Source organism: Humulus lupulus, chromosome 2, assembly GCF_963169125.1.
Source record: "Humulus lupulus chromosome 2, drHumLupu1.1, whole genome shotgun sequence".
In the NCBI taxonomy this organism is placed as follows: domain Eukaryota; kingdom Viridiplantae; phylum Streptophyta; class Magnoliopsida; order Rosales; family Cannabaceae; genus Humulus; species Humulus lupulus.
In genome coordinates this window covers 67,882,779-67,904,403 of record NC_084794.1, presented here as the reverse complement: position 1 = coordinate 67,904,403, position 21,625 = coordinate 67,882,779, and positions in this window count along the sequence as shown.

The following is a 21,625-nucleotide window of genomic DNA, read 5'->3' as shown; positions in this document are numbered from 1 at the left end:
AAGAGACCTTAACGAATGAATCAAAAGATTTAATAAACATGAACAGGAGTTCATGAATGTTATCCAGATTTCCGGATAGCGTTTAGATTGATGGCCTCAGGGAAGCAGAATTATCGATGTCTTTCACGATAGGTGACCAGAGCTCGCGGATATACAGAAAGGCTTCACCTCTCCCGCTTGGTGTCCGGATTACTCTTCCAAGCAAACACAATACGGAAACTCGTCAACTCTCCCGGACTCCCGAAGGGGTATCCTTCGGGGAAGCTCCTTCCAGGAGAAGCTCTTCGAGTGGTCTCCGCGGAAGCAGTTCCGTGCCTCGCACGGAACAAAGCCAAACGGTCGAGTCCTGGAGGAGGCATATTTGGAATGATATCCGCCTGACACAGGATCCCGCCTGACACGCCCGTCAGGTCAAAGCCGCACACATCCCAGCACGCCTAAGGGTACCTTTTCGCCTACTGTTCCGCTGACAACTTGGAAAAGACGGCTGACTTTGTGTGTTCCCCATACTTTCACGTAAATATACCCACATAGAGTCTTGTAGCCATGCTACTACAGTAATTGTATCCCTATTTATGGCTGGTGTAACTAAGACTCATGTACGTAGAGAAAAACCCTAATCCAAAACCCTAGCTATAAAGACCCCTTCATTTTACAAGAAGAGGGACGAACAAATCAGATAGCAAAAACTCTACTAAAATCTCTCTAGCTTCATCTTCTTCAAGAGAACCCGAGAGAAACATTGTGAGTGTGTGAAGTTCTTATGCACCAGCCATCTTACTGTAATCTTTTCCAAGTATAATAACATCGACTCGTGGACTAGGGCTTGTTAACGCCTGAACCACGTAAAAACACTGTTTGTTTAGTTACATTTCAGTATTTCTACAGTTCTTATCTTTTTATTATTCTGTTAGTTATTCGTTTCCGAAAAACTCGGTAAACATTTTGGTGCTTTCATTGAGAGCTGTAGGAAGTTGTTAGTCAGCTCTTTTTCTGTGTACGTTTTTTGTATTCACTTCGTGCTAAAGAGATGGTGACTACGAGAAAATCCGCTGTTGACAAAAATGCTACGGTCAACCCCGATACCGTGATGGAAGATGTGGTGCAAAGCGAACCCTTAGACTACCAAGGTGAAGACCCGACATCCCGCCAGGATCAGGTCAGTACCGAAGATACAACATACTTAGAAGACGAAGAAGAGTATGTCCAAGACGGTTATTACAAGGACGGCTGCTACTATGAGAAGGACCCAGAACTGGTCCAAGTAGCCGAAGAACTGGTGGCCACTAAGGCCAAGCTTGCTGAGCAGGAGCGCGTCTCCGAAAGAATGCAACGCATGATGGAACGCCTCCAAAGTAAGTTCGGAGATCTAGGCGACTCGGACGAGGATGCCTCTGTTCTAGGTGGTGCTGATGCCCCCATGCCGGATCCAGCCGCTGATGGACCATCCAAAGCCGCCCCTAACAAGGGCAAAGAAAAAGTTGGAGAGCCTGTGCGCGCTGACGCCCCTGCACCTCCTAAAGGCGTGAATCACCAGGCCGACTGCCCCCCCCGCGCGCAGAAGGTCTCTGGCGCTCCTAAGCCCAGACGTCCTTCAGCCCCAAGGGGGCACTCTGTGCCTAAAGGGCCTGGTGCTAAGGCACCCAGGCCTAGGGGAAGGAACAACCGCCCCAGTGATTCCGTCAATCAGGACGGTCGGGCTGCGAACTCGCACTCCGAAGATAGCTGGTCCACGGTGGACCTAAGAAGAAGGTTGGAGGCCAAGTATGAAAAGGCCAAAGGGGAAAAGGCCCGGCCTCGCGGAGATGACCTCCGAAATCATATTAATGACAAGCTCCGGGGACGTGACCTCCCGGAAAGTGATACGAAGAGGCTCGAGGAACAGATTGCTGCCTTGACCAAGCTGGTCCGGAAGCAAAGTGGGGCCCTGTCAGATTCTGAGGAGGAAGACCCGGAACCATGTATTAGGAGGATCGCGGAAACGTCCCTCCCGGATAACTTCAAAATGCCTCACATAGAATTATATGATGGGAGGACAGACCCGCGTACCCACCTAGCTAAATACAATAAAATGATGCAAGTGGCGCGTGTCAGTGAGGACGCCAAATGCATGTGCTTCTCACTCACCCTTACCAAGTCCGCGGAGGACTGGTGGAAAAGATTAGCTCCCGGATCAATCCACAGTTGGAAGGAGCTACAGTCCGTGTTTAGGAGGCAGTTTATTGCTGCCCGCGACCACGACATGGAAGTTGGTTCCTTAACCAACATCAAGCAGCAACCCACTGAGAACCTCAAAGCTTTCATTCAGAGAATGATGGAAGCTGCTGCAAAAACCAAGGTCAGCGATGACATGAAGCTGATCGCCCTTCAATCGGGCCTTACTGTCGGCTCCCTGCTATGGGGGGAAATGCAAAGGAGACGGGCAGAAACACTGTCCGAATTCATGTCAAAAGCTCAGGGAATCATCAACCTTGAGGATGCCTACCAGCAGGCCTTTGGAGTTCCCCCGGCTCCAACCCCTTCCGTGACTGCGCCGAGCTTTGCTTCGCAAGCTCCCGCACCAGCCCTCACGTTTCCAGGAGCCCGATTCACTCCAAGTGTGTATGGGCCTTCCGCGTCTGCTCAGACGCCGAGTCAAACCCATTTCTCTGGGTACGGAGCAGTACAAACCGGATGTAGTATCGCTCCTGGCATGCCGCAGCCGCAAGCGGAAGCCCCAGAACGAAATTTAAGCCAATCGCGGAGCAAACGAAGCGGAAGAAACTCCAACCGGGGAGACCATTCAAAGAAACCCCGAAAGGACTATGAGCCCAAGTTCACGGAATATACCAGTTTGATAGACTCGCGAGAGAATGTCTATCGGGCGACCTGTAATATGGTCAACTACAGGAAGCCCCCGAAAGTGTCTCACGGAGGAAGGCGTCCGCGAGACTCCAATAAGAGGTGTGAGTTTCACGGAGACGTGGGGCACACCACGAATGAGTGCCTTCAGCTGAAGGATGAGATCGAGTCCCTGGCAAGAGCGGGACACCTCGGTCAGTGGGTGAGGATACCCATTATCTATCCCGGACAGGGGGTAGTTCACGGAGCTGCATATTCCCCGGGACAGAGGGGGGCCGCTAGCGCTCCTGGAGCCGGTCACCCCCAAGCTCCCGGGTCTCAGTTCCCAGCACTTCCTGCTCCACCCGCTCCGGCGCCCATTGCCATGTTGGCTCCAGGACCAGGCAACCCATATCCGCCCGGCCTTGCTCCGCCACCCGTTGACGGACACGTCACCACCATTTCCGGAGGACCACACCTTGCCGGAAGTACCCGCAACTCCCAGAAGAGGTACTTGAAGGAGTTAGAGCACGCCGAGGAGATGTGCGCTTTGGTCCAATCACCTGCTCAACGTCCCCGAATGATGGATCTTCCCATCACCTTCACGGAGGACGACGCTCGACATGTGCACTTCCCCCACAACGATCCCCTCGTAGTGGAAGCCCAGATTTCCAATAAGAAGGTCTCACGGATCTTGATCGATAACGGAAGCTCCGTGAACATCCTCTTCAAAGCGGCCTTCCACGCGATCGGATTGACCGAGACGGACCTGGCCCCATGCCCCATCCAGCTTCAAGGTTTCAATGGGGACGCACTCATGCCATTAGGCAAAATTCAACTTCCAGTCACCCTCAGAGGAGAAAGCGACGCTTGTGCCTTCAAGCATAGCACATTCGTGGTGGTCGACTGCCCCACGGCGTATAATGCCATCTTAGGCCGACCAGTCCTGATCGATTGTGGGGCCATAACCTCGATACGCCACTTATGTTTGAAGTTTCCATGCGACGATGGGCGTATTGGCACCCTCCGAGGAGACCAAAGAAGTGCACGGAGCTGTTATAACGTCTCCGTCCGAGCCGTCTACACGGTCCGAGAGACGTTTGCTGCCATTCCTTTGGCGGAAGTATTGCCAGAAACTAGGGATGCTCAGGAGGCATACTTTGACGAACTCGACCCAAGAGTGGGAATCGAGAAAGCAATAGAGCCGATGGAGGAAGTCGAAGAGGTGATCCTCAATCCGGGAGAACCCACCAAGGTCATTCAGGTGGGGAAAAACCTGCCGTCGGCCGTTCGAGATAAGATCGTGGCCACTGTGAAGGATAATCAGGATATCCTGGCATGGTGCCACGCTGATATGACGGGGATTAATCCCAATGTTGCGTGCCACGCACTCAACATAGACCCAGCTGCAACTCCAATTCGCCAAAAGAGGAGGCCGCTGGACCCAGTGAGAGCCGAAGCCGTCAAAGCTGAAGTGGACAAATTGATGTCCATAGGCTTTCTCCCGGAGTCGCACTATCCCGTGTGGTTGGCCAACCCAGTTCTGGTCCCGAAACCCGATGGGTCCTGGAGAATGTGCATTGACTTCACGGACCTAAACAGGGCCTGCCCGAAAGATTGTTTCCCTCTCCCACGAATCGATCAGATGGTGGACGCTACTTCCGGGTACGAACTCTTATCCTTCATGGATGCGTACTCCGGATACAACCAAATCAAGATGCATGTCGCGGACCAGGAACACACCAGCTTCCTCACGGATAAGGGTGTCTACTGTTACGTGGTCATGCCTTTCGGTTTGAAGAATGCTGGGGCGACTTACCAGCGTCTGGTAAACAGAATGTTCAAAGACCAACTGGGGAGGAACATGGAGGTGTACGTGGACGACATGTTGGTAAAGTCCAAGACCTCCGGGGACCACAGTAACGACCTTGAGGAAGCTTTCGCCGTGATCCGAAAGTACGGGATGAAACTAAATCCAAAGAAATGTACTTTCGGGGTCTCGTCTGGGAAGTTCCTCGGTTTTATTGTCAGCTCCCGCGGCGTGGAAGCCAACCCTGAAAAAATAAAGGCGTTCATAGATATGCCTTCCCCCCGGAAGCATAAGGACGTCCAGAGCGTTACCGGAAGGATAGCTGCTCTCAGTCGCTTCGTATCCAAGGCCACCGACAAGTGTATCCCCTTCTTCAATGTTCTGCGAGGGAACAAGAAGTTCGAGTGGACCCCCGAATGCGAAGCGGCCTTCCAACACCTCAAAGAACATTTAACCCGAGCCCCCATTCTGTCCAAGCCGGTCGAAGGAGAGGCGTTGTTCTTATACCTAGCTGTGACTGAGCACGCAGTAAGTGCCGCTCTCGTCCGGGAAGATGGCCGTATCCAGCTCCCTGTGTATTACGTAAGCAAGAGGTTATTGGACGCCGAGTCCAGATATTCGATGATCGAGAAACTCTCCCTCTGCTTGCTGATCGCTTCACGGAAGCTGAGGCCATATTTCCAGGCGCACACCATCAAAGTACTCACCAACCACCCTCTCCGACAAGTCCTGCAGAAGCCCGAGTCTTCTGGCAGATTGCTTAAGTGGGCCATGGAACTAAGCCAGTTCGACGTCCACTACCAACCGCGTGTTTCCATAAAAGGTCAAGCTCTCGCGGACTTTATTGTGGAGTGCTCGGGAATGAATGACCTCCCAGAAGATCCTGTCCCGGAACTTCCCACCTGGAAGGTCTACGTAGACGGAGCCTCAAATGAAAAAGGAGCTGGAGTGGGGGTTATCCTAATATCTCCCCAAGGGCATCAGCTCCAGAGCGCCATCCGTTTCGCATTCCCAGCATCCAACAACGAGGCAGAACACGAAGCCATGTTAGCTGGGTTACGACTGGCCAGAGAAGTCGGAGCCCAAAAAATCGAAGTGTACAGCGACTCCCTACTTGTGGTAAACCAAATATCCGGGGAATACCAGACGAAAGGCGAAAGGATGGCTGCCTACGTGTCTCTCTCCCGCGACCTACTGCAGCATTTCAAAGGCTACCAAATCCGCCAGGTCCCCCGGGACCAGAACTCACTCGCGGACACGCTGGCCAAGCTTGCAACGGACCCGGAGATTGAACAGTATGGCTTAGTCCCCATCGGGCACTTAGAAGCCCCCAGTACTGAGACACGAAGGATAAACGCCATCATCGACCATTCCCACTCCTGGATAGGACCCATCCTCAGATTTCTCACCACCGGAGAGCTCCCCACTGATAAAGCTGACGCAAGGAAGCTCCAATATCAAGCTCCCCGATACGTGGTTATGGATGGAAAGCTTTACCGCAGGGGGTTGTCCATACCCTTCCTTAGGTGTGTTGCCGGAACCGAAGTCAGCACCATCATCCATGAGATTCACGGAGGCTTCTGTGGCGATCATACCTCCGGGCTGAGCCTCTCCAAAAAGATCCTTCGACAAGGATACTTCTGGCCCACCATGAAGAAGGATTGTGTGGATTATGTCAGGAAATGTGAGCAGTGCCAGAGGTACGCCAAGGTTCCGCGAGCGCCGCCTACAGAAATTACCCTAATGACCAGCCCCTGGCCGTTCGCCGTTTGGGGCATTGACCTAGTAGGTTCCCTCCCAACTGGAAAAGGTGGAGTGAAGTACGCCATAGTCGCGGTAGACTACTTCACCAAATGGGCTGAAGCTGAACCTATGAACACGGTCACATCAAAAAAAGCACTGGATTTTGTCATCAGGAATATAGTGTGTCGTTTTGGGCTTCCACGGAAAATTGTGTCCGACAACGGAAGGCAGTTTGACAGTGAACACTTCACGAACTTCTGTGCTTCGCATGGAATTATCAAAAGCTTTTCCGCAGTCGCCAGACCCCAGGCTAATGGGCAAGTGGAAGCTGTAAACAAAATATTAAAGACCACGTTGAAGAAAAAACTCCAAGCCTGCAAGGCTCACTGGCCGGAAGAACTTCCGCGAGTACTTTGGGCCTATCGCACAACAGAGAGAACTTCGACGGGGCACACGCCTTATTCCATGACCTTCGGTTGCGAGGCCGTCATCCCAGTAGAAGCTATGATCCCCTCTCACAGGCAAGACACCTACGATCCTACCCGGAACCATGCCCTCCTCCAGGAGTCCTTGGACATGATCGAGGAGCTCCGGGAGCAGTCGCAGGTCCAACTAACAATGTACCAAGGCAAGATAGCCCGACACTTTAACATGAGAGTCCAGAGCCGTACATTCGAAGTTGGAGATCTTGTCCTACGGAGAGTATTTCCTGCTACGCAGGACCCGGGAGTAGGAGTCCTCGGACCCAACTGGGAAGGCCCCTACGAAGTCCAAGAAAAAGTGGGCCATGGGACGTATCACTTAAAGAGACTCGACGGATCTAAAGTCCCGCGCGCCTGGAACGCGGAGCACCTCCGCCGTTACTACCAGTAGGCCCCGGACCATCCAGTCGGAAGTCCTTGGTGAAAATAACAAAAGTGAAAAATGTGGAAATAATCCTCCCTGTTGTAAAACTCACGCCTAGCAGGCTAATTCAATGAAACACGGAGAGATTCACTCCGCTTTTACTGCACTTTTTATCCCTGTGTTCAAAGCTGCGTTTTAACAAGTGACCACGCGGTCCGGAGACGTCCGGACCCCACGCTCACTTGGGGGGTATACATGGCTAAGGCATAACCATACGCCCCTTGAACAAAACGTACACAGAACACCACTTATGTGCTAGCATTGTGTTTGAAATTTTTAAATTGTTTGAAATGTTTAAATTGTTGAGCTTAGGTTTATTTGTTGCCATGAACATGCTTGCATTACGTGTCATATGTGCTTATGTGAAAATTGCCATGGAAATGCCTGCCATTATGTATCATAAGTATTATCTCCTGTGTAGCCCAGCGATGGACGGGACTGGGGGTTGAGGCACGTTCATAGAGCTACGCCAAAACACCCCCAACTCCCTGACAAGTCCTTTGCAGAATTCTCCGCGAGCGCTGTAGAGCTTTGCTTCGCAAAGCTCCAGCTCCGGATCCCGCAAGGCGAAAGATGGCAAGATCCGCGAGCGCTGTAGAGCTTTGCTTCGCAAGCTCCAGCTCTGGGTCCCGCAAGGAAAAAGATGGCAAGATCCGCGAGCGCTGTAGAGCTTTGCTTCGCAAGCTCCAGCTCCGGATCCCGCAAGGCGAAAGATGGCAAGATCCGCGAGCGCTGTAGAGCTTTGCTTCGCAAGCTCCAGCTCCGGGTCCAGCGAGGCGAAAGATGGCAAGATCCGCGACCGTTGTAAGCCTTGCTTCGCAGGCTCCAACTCCGGATCTCACAAAATAATGCATGGCAAGCTCCATGGCCATTGCAAGTTTCAGCTCCAGAAGCAGACATGCTTGATCCCCCCACTCACAGCCGGCTTTGCTTCGCAAAGCCCCTGCTCCAGGATCACACCTGGTGGGCGTGGCGATTTCCCCAACAGCAATAAGCCTTGCCTCGCAGGGCTCCATGCCAGGTCCCTGAAGTCAGCCACAATGAGGTTCGCAACAACAGTTAGTTTTGCTTCGCAAAGATCTAACCTTAAGTCTAGCGACGCTCACCAAAAGAACTCCCGTTCCAAACAATGGAACGACTCACCTTAGCAATCCCAGCGAACAGTATAACTACAAGTCCCGGGATTGGCTATTTGCCTCAGGAAAGATAAAGTACGGTGAAAGGAGCCTGGCCGTTGGAACCAGAAAACCTTCGTAACCTAGAAACTACGTGGGGAAAGACATCATCCGTTAAAGCTTCAACTGGGAAGTGCATAAGTTTTGGCCGTTGGAACCAAAACCCCATACGCCCCTACAACAGTTTCTACCGTATAAATGTCTACCCTAAGCGCAAAGATAAATAAAGAACTCGGCAGAAAAAGAAAGGAGAATGCTATGATTATGGCAAAATTGTCCGCAATGAAAAACTCAAAATGAAAAACAATTAAAGATAAAACCCCTTCAAGCATTGGGGGTAACTACAGCGTCCACGACCGCAGCTTCGGGGGCATCTGTTTCAGCTGAGGCTGACGGAGTCGGCTCATTGAAAGGAGGAATTTGGTCATGAGAAGGTTCAGAGGTCCCCGCCTCTCCGGGATCTCCCGCCTCAGGAGCTTCAGCACGATCGTCAATGTTATAAGTTTGGACGTACGCCTCTGGGCCCTGATCCCACACGAGTAGCTTCTCCCTCATGGCTTCGGCATCATCTCCCAGATAGCCTAACACCTCCGGGTTCACTTTCCAGAGTTGATGCATGAGGACCACATGCGATATATTAATAGTCCTGTTCAGTATCACCTCAGCATCCTCCTTCTCCTTCAACCGCTCCGCCTCGGAGGTTGCCAGCTGTGCTTCCGCGGCAGTTAGTTGGGCCCTCAATTTTTCCATTTCGGCCTTGGAGGCATCCCGCTCCCCCTTAAGAGAATCAATCGCCTTGCGCTGCTCCCTATTTTGGTTCAGCACGGATTGCTTCTCGGTCACATGCCCCCTGGCAGTGAATTGCAAAGCCCCGATCTCTTTATCCTTCTCGGCGAGCCCCAACTGAAGCATAGACACGAGATCCCTGCTCCTCTTATGGAGTTGCTCCTCGTCGTGCAGCTTACTCTGAAGAGTGGAATATTCCTCTTGCCGCTTAAGGAGGAGATCGTTCTTTGATTGCAAGCGGGCTTCCAGGGTATCTTTCTCCACCTTGGCTTGGGACAGCTCTTCCCGGAGCTTGGAGTTTTCGGTCTTAATCCCATCCGACCGCTGTCTAAACTCATTCTCTGCCTTGGCCCGGTACTCTTGATATTTGGCAAGATATTTCTTCTCCGCCTCTTCTTCAGCCGTGCGCCGGGCCTGATCAATCTTCTCCGAAGCCCCCAAGGCCTGTTGGGTCAGTTTCTGTTTCTCCGCTTCCAAGGCCTGGCGAGCCAGTTGGCTCTCCTCCAGCTGAACCAGAGCTGCACCAACCTCCCGGAACGAGCGTTCCGCGATCATAGAGGCCTGCAAGGAAAGACAACAGAATGAGCTAAAGCAGGACCAAAAGACAGATGGTCCCAAAAAAAAAAAAATAATAATAACAACTGACGGCTTACCCCGGACAGTTGCTGCTTCACAGCGTGTGTCAGCAACAGCGGATCCTTGCTGCTGCTGATGGCCCATTTCTCAGAATTGAGCTCGCATAAGCTCAGGGCCATGTCCTCCATCATCTCAGCTCCGAACGGCGCCAATGCACGTCCGAGCCTAGGCACCAGCCTCTTCTCCAAGGCTGGACCATCCAGAACCGCTCCGGCCGGGTGAGGAGATCTCACCCCCTCGGCCAGCTCAGCCCTCTTCACGGCAGACAAGTTATCTGCCCTTCCCTGAGTAACGGCCTTCTCCGCCTCTAGCCGCCTCTTCAAAAAACTATCGGCCCGTCTTACACCCTCCAGGAGGGCAGCGGGAAAACTGGTCGGCTTCCGCGGAAAGTGGAACTTCAGGCCAGGCAGGGGAAGATTGGTTGTCTGAGAAGACGGAGACCCCGGAAGGGTGGACCCCCGTTGGGCTGGAGGAGGAGGCAGCCGGGGTATTAAGGCCCCGGTCTGTTGCTTTTGCTGCTGCGGTAGCAGAAGTAATTGCCCTTGTTGCTGCTGCTGGTTTGGATGTTGCTGTTGCTGCTGCTGCGGCATTGGTGATTGTCTCTCTTGTTCCTGTTGCTGCTGTTGTTGTAGTTGTGATTGCTGTCGTTGCTGTTGTTGTTGCCTTCGACCGGGAGAAGAGTGTCTAAGGCGTTTGTTCTTAGCACCCTCAGCATCTCCTCCGGGACGCTTGCTCACCCCAGTTGTCCTCACGGGGAACACAAGCCCTTCCCCGTCGCTACTGCTACTCGAGACCATCATAGTCTCGGAAGGCCCTTCAGCAGGGGACTTCTCTACCCTCGGAGACGCTTGCGCCTCGCCACTTGTCTTCTTGGGGGAGGCAGCCTTACCTCCCCTACCAGCCTTGGTCTTCCGTCCTTTCCCCGTGGGCGGGTCTTGGCTGGTGGCAGCCTTCTTAATAAGCAAAGTAACCCTCCCCAACATCTTGGCTTCGGGATACTCTGCAAGAAACGTACAAAGCAAGGTTAACGAACCAACAAGAAATGAGAAAGAAGATAAGCGGAAGACAAGACAATCAGCAACATAAAAGTACAAGCAAGCCCGCCAGCAGGGAACAAGAAACAAGAAAAAGAAAAGTTTGAAAGGGACGACCATGCACGAGAAACGTGGATGGCCTTCCCCGAGCAAAACAAAACATCGCTTCCTGCTCCAGGAAGCTCTCGTACTCCTTGAAGTCCGGGAAGAACATGCTGAGAGAAGAAGGGTCAACCATGATGACACCTTCTGGCAGACTACCATCACTCAGACACCAGAGGAGCTCATCTACCCTATCACAGTACCTGTCGAAAGGTATCCTACGCGGATCTAGCCTAAGGAAACGAGGATCAAACCCCATCTGAGAGGTTTGGGAAACTTCAGACAGGCTGGGGGTGTGGATCAATCGAAAACTAGTCTTACCTCTCCCGGAGGAACTAGCCCCCGGAGCCCCTTTGTTAGGGTAAGCCGCGGCGTGGCGAGCCTCGATCTCCTCTCCCTCCGGCTGGGGGTCGGGGAACCTCTCCGCCCAACTAGGAGATAGAGTATTTTCGTCCCGAGCGGCTTGGGTGATCACCTTAGACAGCTCCAGGGCAATCTGCTCCCGGATGTCAGCCGACACCTGAGTCTGCCCCCTACCACTTACTGGCTCGATATTTTGGAAGGAGGCGAGTAACCCATACTCCCTCAACGATTCGGAGGTCACAAGTCCCTCCACTCTCAACTCTTCCTCGGAAAGCCCTTCGTAGAACTTGGACCTCCTTATCATCTCCGCGCAGCGAGGTGTCCGCGGAACGACTTCTGCAAAAATCAAATACAAGCGTTAGAGATCCTCCCAAAAGGCAAATCAAACACAAAGAAACAAAGTTGAAAAGGAAAAGAGGAAACACGTACCAGGGATTTTGAAATCCAAAGATAGAGCTGGCACCCTCTTCAGCGGGAAGCCAGTCGTCAGGAACCAGTATTCCCGGAGGTCTGGAACCCTCGCGGTATGACAAGTGGGGCACATCACATCCGGGTGCCTTTCTAGCCTGTAAAACCCCACCTTGTCTGAGTGACCCCTCATAGGCTGAGACTTCAACCCATAAAAGTACAGCACCTCCTCCGGGGTAGGAGCTTCCAGTCTCCGGGACTTGCAAAAGATGAACCACCCCGCTAAGAGCTTGTAGCTGGGAGGAATTAACTGGAAGGGGGCAATCCCCGCCTTCACACAGAAATTGGCGAAGTAACTCCTTAGGGGCAAGTGCGCTCCGCACACTATGTGTGCCCAACTCCAGGCACCAAAGCCCTCGTGGCTCTGGCTAGCTGACTCGCCCAGCACCGACAGACGGTGCCACATCAGACCTGGGATGTTCTTCAGGCCTGCCTCAGAGGAATACAGCTCCAGCATGCCATAATTCCTGAAAAGGTTCGGTTTTTGGTCCATCTCCCAGATGGAACTATTGGAGGTTGGTGGGCTAGCCGCGACCGCTTTCGCCTTTCCTTTCCCCTTTCCACCAGCGACAGGAGAGCCCTTCTCTTGGGCAGAATCAGCCTCCCCCGCAGCAAGGAGTTGTTCCTTCGAGATGTTCGTCACTGGACAAAAGAAAAGAAAGAAGAAAACACTCTAAGCAGTCAGCACCCTTGTCATACCCTAGTGGTATCAAAGGCGTCGGGGAGACCCTCCTCGAAAACTGCTTGGAGAGGCTCCCACCGAGCTTACCGAGGGATTGGCACCATGCCACCCGAAGGACAGCAAGGAACCAGACTCAGACCCCGAGCCTAAGCCCACCAAAAGAAGTGTTTTTCCAGAGAAAGACACCCTAAAGGCGTTCATGCTTATGCCCTAAAACAGCAAAACAAGGGACGACTTTCCAAACGCAAATCGCCAAAACATGCAGAAAAGGCTACTTATCGACTCACAATCAATCACATGCCTACCAAAGCCCTATTCACAAATGCACATAAGCAATAATGGCAGAAACCTCTACTCTAACAACTACCAACAACCTAAGGTTTGGGAGGAAAGAGCAAAGTAGAAATACTTACTGATATTCGGGTAGTTGGAGGTTGAAGGAGTAACTGGATCACTGCACAGCACGATCGCGAGAAGTAAAAGCTGCAAAGACGAACGGCGATTCAAACCAGGAACTTCGGGGAATAAACCCACTGCCAAATCAAAAAGAAAAGTTTCCAGATACTTACCAAAAGAAATGGCAAGTTCGGGGGAACGTAAGCTGGGAAGCCTGAGAGTTCGAAGGTTTGGAAATCTGAAAATCCTAAAGATGGAGAATCTGAAAGCGTAAAGAGGAAGAAAGGTCCTTTCCATCGTTTTTATAGCAGGGAAGAGGCTGTTTCGAATTCCTCAAGTGGACGGTCCCGATCTTCCCATTCCGTGTGCATCAGATCCAACGGCTGAGAGGAAGCGACGATCCTATTTATGACTCCTCGGATGGGAATAAAGTGTTTATTTCCCATCATTACACCACCTCGGGCCCGGAGTACCATTAAAAACCGTCAAATCATTAGTTAGATGACTGACGCACGCATACTCAACCAGTCGCCTCACGCACACGTCTTGGTCGCAGAACCATTCCCAGAATGACACGTGGTCCTTGCAGCACTTGAGTACTTGATCTCAAACAGAAGAAATTCTCTTTCTTTTCCATACTAATACTCAGGCGGGAAAAAGGAACCCTTCCGGGAACACAGAAGGTGCCCCCTCGCCTAATCTAAGAAACCGATTGTACAAGCTCCCGGATCCCTCAAAGCTCCGTGACCTTGGGGGGTAAATGTTATCCAGATTTCCGGATAGCGTTTAGATTGATGGCCTCAGGGAAGCAGAATTATCGATGTCTTTCACGATAGGTGACCAGAGCTCGCGGATATACAGAAAGGCTTCACCTCTCCCGCTTGGTGTCCGGATTACTCTTCCAAGCAAACACAATACGGAAACTCGTCAACTCTCCCGGACTCCCGAAGGGGTATCCTTCGGGGAAGCTCCTTCCAGGAGAAGCTCTTCGAGTGGTCTCCGCGGAAGCAGTTCCGTGCCTCGCACGGAACAAAGCCAAACGGTCGAGTCCTGGAGGAGGCATATTTGGAATGATATCCGCCTGACACAGGATCCCGCCTGACACGCCCGTCAGGTCAAAGCCGCACACATCCCAGCACGCCTAAGGGTACCTTTTCGCCTACTGTTCCGCTGACAACTTGGAAAAGACGGCTGACTTTGTGTGTTCCCCATACTTTCACGTAAATATACCCACATAGAGTCTTGTAGCCATGCTACTACAGTAATTGTATCCCTATTTATGGCTGGTGTAACTAAGACTCATGTACGTAGAGAAAAACCCTAATCCAAAACCCTAGCTATAAAGACCCCTTCATTTTACAAGAAGAGGGACGAACAAATCAGATAGCAAAAACTCTACTAAAATCTCTCTAGCTTCATCTTCTTCAAGAGAACCCGAGAGAAACATTGTGAGTGTGTGAAGTTCTTATGCACCAGCCATCTTACTGTAATCTTTTCCAAGTATAATAACATCGACTCGTGGACTAGGGCTTGTTAACGCCTGAACCACGTAAAAACACTGTTTGTTTAGTTACATTTCAGTATTTCTACAGTTCTTATCTTTTTATTATTCTGTTAGTTATTCGTTTCCGAAAAACTCGGTAAACAATGAACACTTAGGATTTAGGTTGATCTATAAATGATCATCAGTTATGATATGAATTACAAGTCTTTATTATTAAATGGTTTTTGGATAAAGAATTTAATTCATATCGGTCCATGTCATATATAATCATATTATATAAAGCACATTTACCGAGATGTCTTTCCACATCAATAATCCGAATCTAGATTATTTGTATCATTATGATACTCAGTAAACCGCACTTACAACTCCAATTAAAGAATTCCATAACTTTAATTTGTTGTTGTTGGCTATTTTTATTCATTCATGTGATCTTAATTCTCTCGTACTAATACAAGATCACATCCTCAATAATGAATATGGAATTTTTCTGATATTTACAAAATTATTCAAACAATAATTTAACAATCTAAATATGACAATAATAATAAACCATTGTATTTATTTATTCACAGAAAAAACAAATGTCTTTACATGCTTTTAGGACACACTCCTAACAAGTTATTGGTTTGGTCATAACGAGGTTAGTTTCGGGGCTCGAGGTGAGGCTCGGGGTAATTTGAGGATTAGTACATTACCAGGAATTAAAGGGTAATGGGATATAATTTATTAGCATTTAAGAATATTGGGAATAACGGGAATTGGAGGGTGTTAATTATGATTAACGAGATAGGCAGGAAAGGACGGTTTTTACCCTTGGTGGCCTTAAGAGGACTTTAAATGACCTAGGGGCATTTTGGTCTTTTAACCTTAAGGATTATATCACTTGAGAAGTTGTAGAAGGCTGTAGAAAACATAGCCTCTTTCTTCTCCTCCCATTCATCTTCTTCTCTCCTTTTTTCTTTGAATTTTGAAGCTCTATTTAAGGAACCAAGCTAGGGAGTTGAACCTTGATGGTCTAGGATTATGATCTACCATTGAAGAGGGTGTGATAATGAGCTTGAGGTAAGTTTCTAGCCATTAGAACTCTGGTTTTGCTATGTTTTTCCTTTTGATGTTCAGTTGGGATTTCGATTGGGATAATGAGAATTGATGGGAGTTCTTGGCAAAGGTTGCTTGGGCTATGATGCCTAGGACATGTGGAGTAGATATTTGGGTTCATTTGGGGGGTTTGGATGGAGTTTGAGATCATGTTTTGAAGGTTAGAAATGGAAAACTCGAAGGAGGAAGAAGCAGGGCTGGTTCAGCCTGGTTTTAGCGCTATAGCGCCCTCCCTTGGGTGCTACTGCACTAGCCAGGGCAAACCAATTCTGGTTGTAGCGCTGGGGCACTGGGGCGCTAGGGGGGCAGCGTTGTAGCGCTACCCTGTTTTTCCTGATGCATATTTTGGGCACTTTTGAGGGTTTTTGGCTCGGGATTTCAATTCCTAAGGCTCGGTATCGAATCAACTAACCGTTTGAGTAGGATTCGAGGTTCCAGGAGTAAGGTTTAGGTCAAGAACCTTTTATTGTTGATTTCATTAATTAGATTCCATATTTGGTTATGACTAGGTGGCCGCTAAGGGATCAAAGGATTGATCGTTCTCAAGGGTCGTTCATTTGTTATTTCTCGCTCGAACCAGAGGTAAGAAAACTGCACCCAGTATGTGATGCATGAGAAACACATGATTAGGGCATGACATGAATATTGAATATGAGATTGATCAGTGCTTGAGTCTCTGTATTTGTGCATGATCATAATTATGCTAGTGATTGTTAAGTAAGCATGTTGACTGCCCTACATTTGGATATTTGACATATGATATATGCCTGGTTGCATTGCTTACTTGTGTATGGCACTAACCCATGAGTCAGAAATTGGCACGAGCCGTATGGTATTGGCTTAAGAGTCAAGAACGACACTGATGTGTTCAACACAACCCGAAATGATTAGATCTAATCAACATAAGCATTGAATGACTCATCATGAGCATTAATGCCTGACCGGCCTCAAGTTCGATGAAAACTAAAAGTGCTTGTCTAGCCTAATGCCTAGTCACTTAGAGCCAGGGCCAGAAGGCCCAGGTGACTACATCGTCACATGGGGTGCTGAGCCCACGTTAGTGACTCATTCATCAGTCACTCATCTGGTTTATGTTAGTGACTCATTCATCAGTCACTCATCTAGTTTAAGTTAGTGATTTACTCATCAGTCACTCATCTGATTAGGGCTGTAAGCCCCAGCATGATTATCAGAATCTCAAAATGTTAATCACTCATCTTATTAAGGCTACAAGCCCCAGCATGGTTATCAGAACCTCAAAGTGTTAATCACTCATCTGATTAGGATTGACTTGATAGTCATCCATTCAGGCTGGCAGGATGCCCCATCACTATCTGGACTTATTTGCATGCATGAATAAGGCTATTATTGCTAGGCATGCCTATTATGATTTTGTAACATGTTATTACTGTTCATGAGCATATTGAGTTTTCTTGCTGAGCTTCTGCTCACGGGTGCTATGTGGTGCAGGTAAAGACAAAAGAAAGCTGGACCATCCATGAGTTGGAGAGCTTAGGTGACGATGTGTACATATGCGACTGCTCTACCGCCACGACCGAGGGTTGAAAGAGGAACTAGGGTTAAACCCTATTTTGCCTCTTAGGTCGGCTGGTTGTAAATATTTTGTTGTAATTAACCTTTAAATTATATTTTTGGGATCCCAATGTATACAGTAAACGTTTTAGTGAAACGTTATATCTTAACCAAAAATTTTAACCCTAAACTGCTAATCATACTTAGTTACACGATTATGGCCAAATGACTTGATTAGTGAGTTTAGCACTGTTTAAAATGCACACCGTAATGGTCCCTGGGTATTAGGGCGTTATAACTTGGTATAAGAGCGAGCCAATGTTAAGGGTTCCTGAAGACAAGCTGGGCATGTACACTCGTCACTAAAGATAACTTCACTCAGGGTATGGTAACTATTTCTGTAGTTATGTGTTTAACTGCTTAAATGGAATGTAAATGCTTTACCTGCACATTGTATTAGGGAGCATGAGATTCTGATAGAGCCTGACTCTTGACTATATGAATACCTGCTCCTTGAATATATATTAATGTTATATTTGTATGCTGGAGTTGGAGGCATGGTATGTATGTTGGAAGAGCAGGGATTATGATTGATGTATGAATGCCATGTGCATGTTTTTAGCACTGCAGTGGTTTGTGAATGTAGTATGGTAAGATTGTTTCCATGGGGAAAGCTCTTGATATGCTCATCATGATTAATGAGTCAAGTTATTGACTGCAGATTCAACCTGCAGGTATGTATCCAAGGCAGATAATGAGACCTGATGGTGGTTATATCGAGGCTGGGAGTTTCAGCCAGGGTTTGAGTTCTTCATATTATATTTTATATAATGTTTTATTGATTAAATAAGTGTTACAATAGATAAACTATTTAATCTAGTGGTGGAATGTTATATTATTTATAATATAATGTAATATTATATTATTTTATAATATAATGTTTTAGATTAAATAAATGTGACAAAGAGTGTCACATATTGTAACATATAATAGAGAGTTACATTATTTAGATATATGTGAAATATTCAAATATGTAACTGTTGACGATGAGTGTCTTCATGGAGGCCTCCAGCTGGTCTCCATCAAGGTGGACCTCCACCTCCTGTGGCTCTCTCAGTCGTTTAGAACGTCTTGGCATTTTTTCCTGCCAGAATCAATGGAAGAACAACAGCTTGGCTCTTATTCTTCCCACAGACGGCGCCAAACGGTTGACGGTGAGAACTCGTCAACGAAGTTAAGTTAGAAAAATCAAAGTCTATTGCTTATCAATGAAGAACTTCAACAATATCATCAGAAACTTAGAAAATAGTTGCAGAAGAAAAATGGGGAAAAAAACTTGTATTCCTTTGTTGTCTCAAGCTACAGTGTTTTTTCCAACCCCCTTCAATGTTGAAGTGAGGTTCCCTTTATAGTGGGCTCTAATGGCCCCAGATACATTGTGGTCCAGGGGACCAGATTGCACACAAGTACGGTGTCAGGAGTGTGGTATCAGGTGTAGTGGTGTTGTGAGAGCAGTGGTCGGCTCTGGCGCATGTTAGGGCGTGGAGGTGGTGCTACCACTCCTCGTACTACCCCTTACCACCATTACTTGTCGGGTACAGGTGTCAGATCTGTACATTGATCCTTGCAGGCATGTATGTACCTATATAGAGGTACCTTGTTCATACTTCTTGTCTCTTGTGGGCTACCTTGAACAACATACTTGGTTGGCCCTCTCTTGTGATGTAGGGCCTTTTCATGGATGCTCAGAGGTGAGGTTCAATGTTTCTCATGGACGTATGAAGGTCCTGGCGCCGTATGCACCCGTGAGGCATGAGGCGCCATATGCACCTGCGAGGCAACATGGGTGCGAGGCGCTATATGCACCCACGAGGTGCCGTATGCATCCGTGAAGCACGAGGCGCCATGGGCGTGCGAGGCGAAGAGGCCTCACGAGGTGCCTGGGGCTCGCGAGACACTCATAGGCATGCGAGACGATCATTGGCGCGTGAGACGAAGAAGCCTCGCGAGATGCCTGGGTGCGCGAGGCATTTGTGAGGCACCAGGGGCACGCGAGATTTTTGTGAAGCACCAGGGTTATGCGAGGCACCATGGGTGCGTGAGACAAAGAAGCTTCGCGAGATGCCTGGGCACGCAAGGCGCCATGGGCACACGAGACGATGAAGCCTCGCGAGGCGCCTGGGGCGCGCGAGATGCTTTTGGGTGTTCGAGGTGAAATGGTCATTTGGAGCAAGGTTGATCCGCGTGAGGTGCACCCAGAGTGAGCTCACCCAAGGCAACTGGTATTGAGTGAGGCTTATGCATTATTAGCCTATGCTTCATTTCATATCTCCACCCTCATAGTGCTTGCGCACTGCTTCGAGGGATCAAAGGGTCTTCAAATATGGTTGCTTTGGACCTCCCAGGGACCTTAGACATGAGATGTGGGTCTTTTACCGATGTAGAATTTTCAGCATCCAATGTAACATATTTGGTGTTACAAATTCAATCACAAATTTGTAACTTCCAAATATTACCCAATAATGTGTAGATTTGATATTACACATTTTGATTTGAATTTCTCAAAGCCATAAGAGATATGGTTGTTAGAGATGTGATTTTAACTCCCATAATGTGTATGGGAGTTACAAAATCAACTGGGAATGAATTTGGAACGTTTTGGCAAATTTGGAAAATTGGTTGCTGAAAAAACGTCTTGGGCCGCGGCTTGAGTTTTTCAGGCCGCGGCCCAAGAGGCAGAAAACATTGTGGGTCGCGGTCCAAGTGGCTGACAACATTTTCCAAACTTTGGTTTTATCCAATTTTGAACGTTTCCAACAGCCAAGTAACTCCCAAATCTCTATTTTAATTCCATAAACATCCAATTAATCATTGGTAACAACCATGGGGGTTGGTGGAATTTGAAATTCAAAGGGTGTCTCAAAAACTCTATAAATAGGACCCTAATGCTCACTTGTAAGACACACAATTTTCCATCCACAAAGCACTTGGCTGGAAAATACACCATAGAGGCTTGATAATTCCAGAGAGCTATTTCCTAGAGAGATCCCTTAGTGCTTAGAGAATAGGGGGAACTAAGCTTTTGGACAAAGGTTTTGAACCTTGTTCAAGTTGGTGATCCCCATTGCTCTACACTTTGGTTGTGTGAGAGCTTGTTCTTTTTATTGGTTTTATTTTCATTCTTTTGATCTTATTTACTTGTATTATTATTGTTTTGAGTTTGTAATCTTCTTCTTCTACATCTTTCTATTTACTTGTATTTTGAGCAATTGAGTTGTAATATTTCTTTAATCAATACTATCTTGTCTATTGTATTTTTTCCTAGAGTTGTATTTTGGTTTTTCCATATTTCCATTGAGTATAAAAATATATTCTCTAACACTTCACCTGCCCCTCAGAATTTCCAAAAAATGTTTAAAAATGTGCAATTAAGATTGCAGAGGCAAGAGGAAGAGATTAGGTGTTTTAAGCAACAGCAAAATCTGTCGGGGAACACCTCTTCCTTTGCTATGTCAGGAGTGGCACTGGTTTTGGCTCAGCCTAGGGTTGAGAACAGGTGGGAATTTCTTTGTGGAAGATTCCAGGAGTATTATCCTCCAGTCTTTGAGGGAGGCCTAGATCCATTCAGAGCTGAGTAATGGATGGGCATGATTAGCTCCATTCTCGACAGTATGGAGGTCGTAGGTGATGATAGGGTCATCTGTGCTACATATGTATTGCGGGATGATGCCTGGACGTGGTGTGAAGTGGTATCCCAGACACGAGACACAGTTGTGATGGACTGGAAAGAATTTAGGTAGTTGTTCAATGAAAGATATTACTGTGATGCAGGCAAGACTGCTAAGATGAATGAGTTTCTGAACCTCATTCAGGGAAATGCAACAGTAACCGAGTATGTTAACAGATTTGATGGGTTGGCCAAGTTTTCTTTTGATATTGTACCCACAGATGTAGCTTGGAAGGAAAGGTTTATTCAAGGATTGAATCCCAGAATAGCCCAGGACATTAGAGTCACCCCAGTGCATGAAATCTCTACCTATGCTCAGGTGGTAAGGAAGGCTCTTGCTATTGAGAGCACAGGAAATCAGATTGAGAAGGAGAGTGTTGGAGAGCATGGAGCTCAAGCAACGATACCTCCATTTATTGGAGAGAGTAAGAAAAAGAACTGGAGGACTTACCCAGAATGCACTCGGTGTAAGAGGCGTCATCTGGGAGAATGTCGAGCAAAGGCATGTTTCTTATGTGACATGGTTGGGCATTTCAAGAAAAATTGCCCAAGGTGAAGGAAGGATGAGCAAAAGGGGGTGGACGGCTTGACTCCAGCTCGAGTGTTCGCTCCGATGGAGTCAGATTCAGAGACTGAGACTGAGGCTGGTTCCTCAGGGGTGGCAGGTCAGCTTTCTAGTTATGATTCTTGAATTGTGCTTACTAGTTTGGTGCCATGCTGTTTCTTTGCTTGTTGCATATAGAGAGGCATAAAGATAATATGCAGATTGCATTGTTATGTTGTGATGAGTTAGATTATGGTGGAGAGAAGACTCATCAATTGATATGATAAGGTTGGTT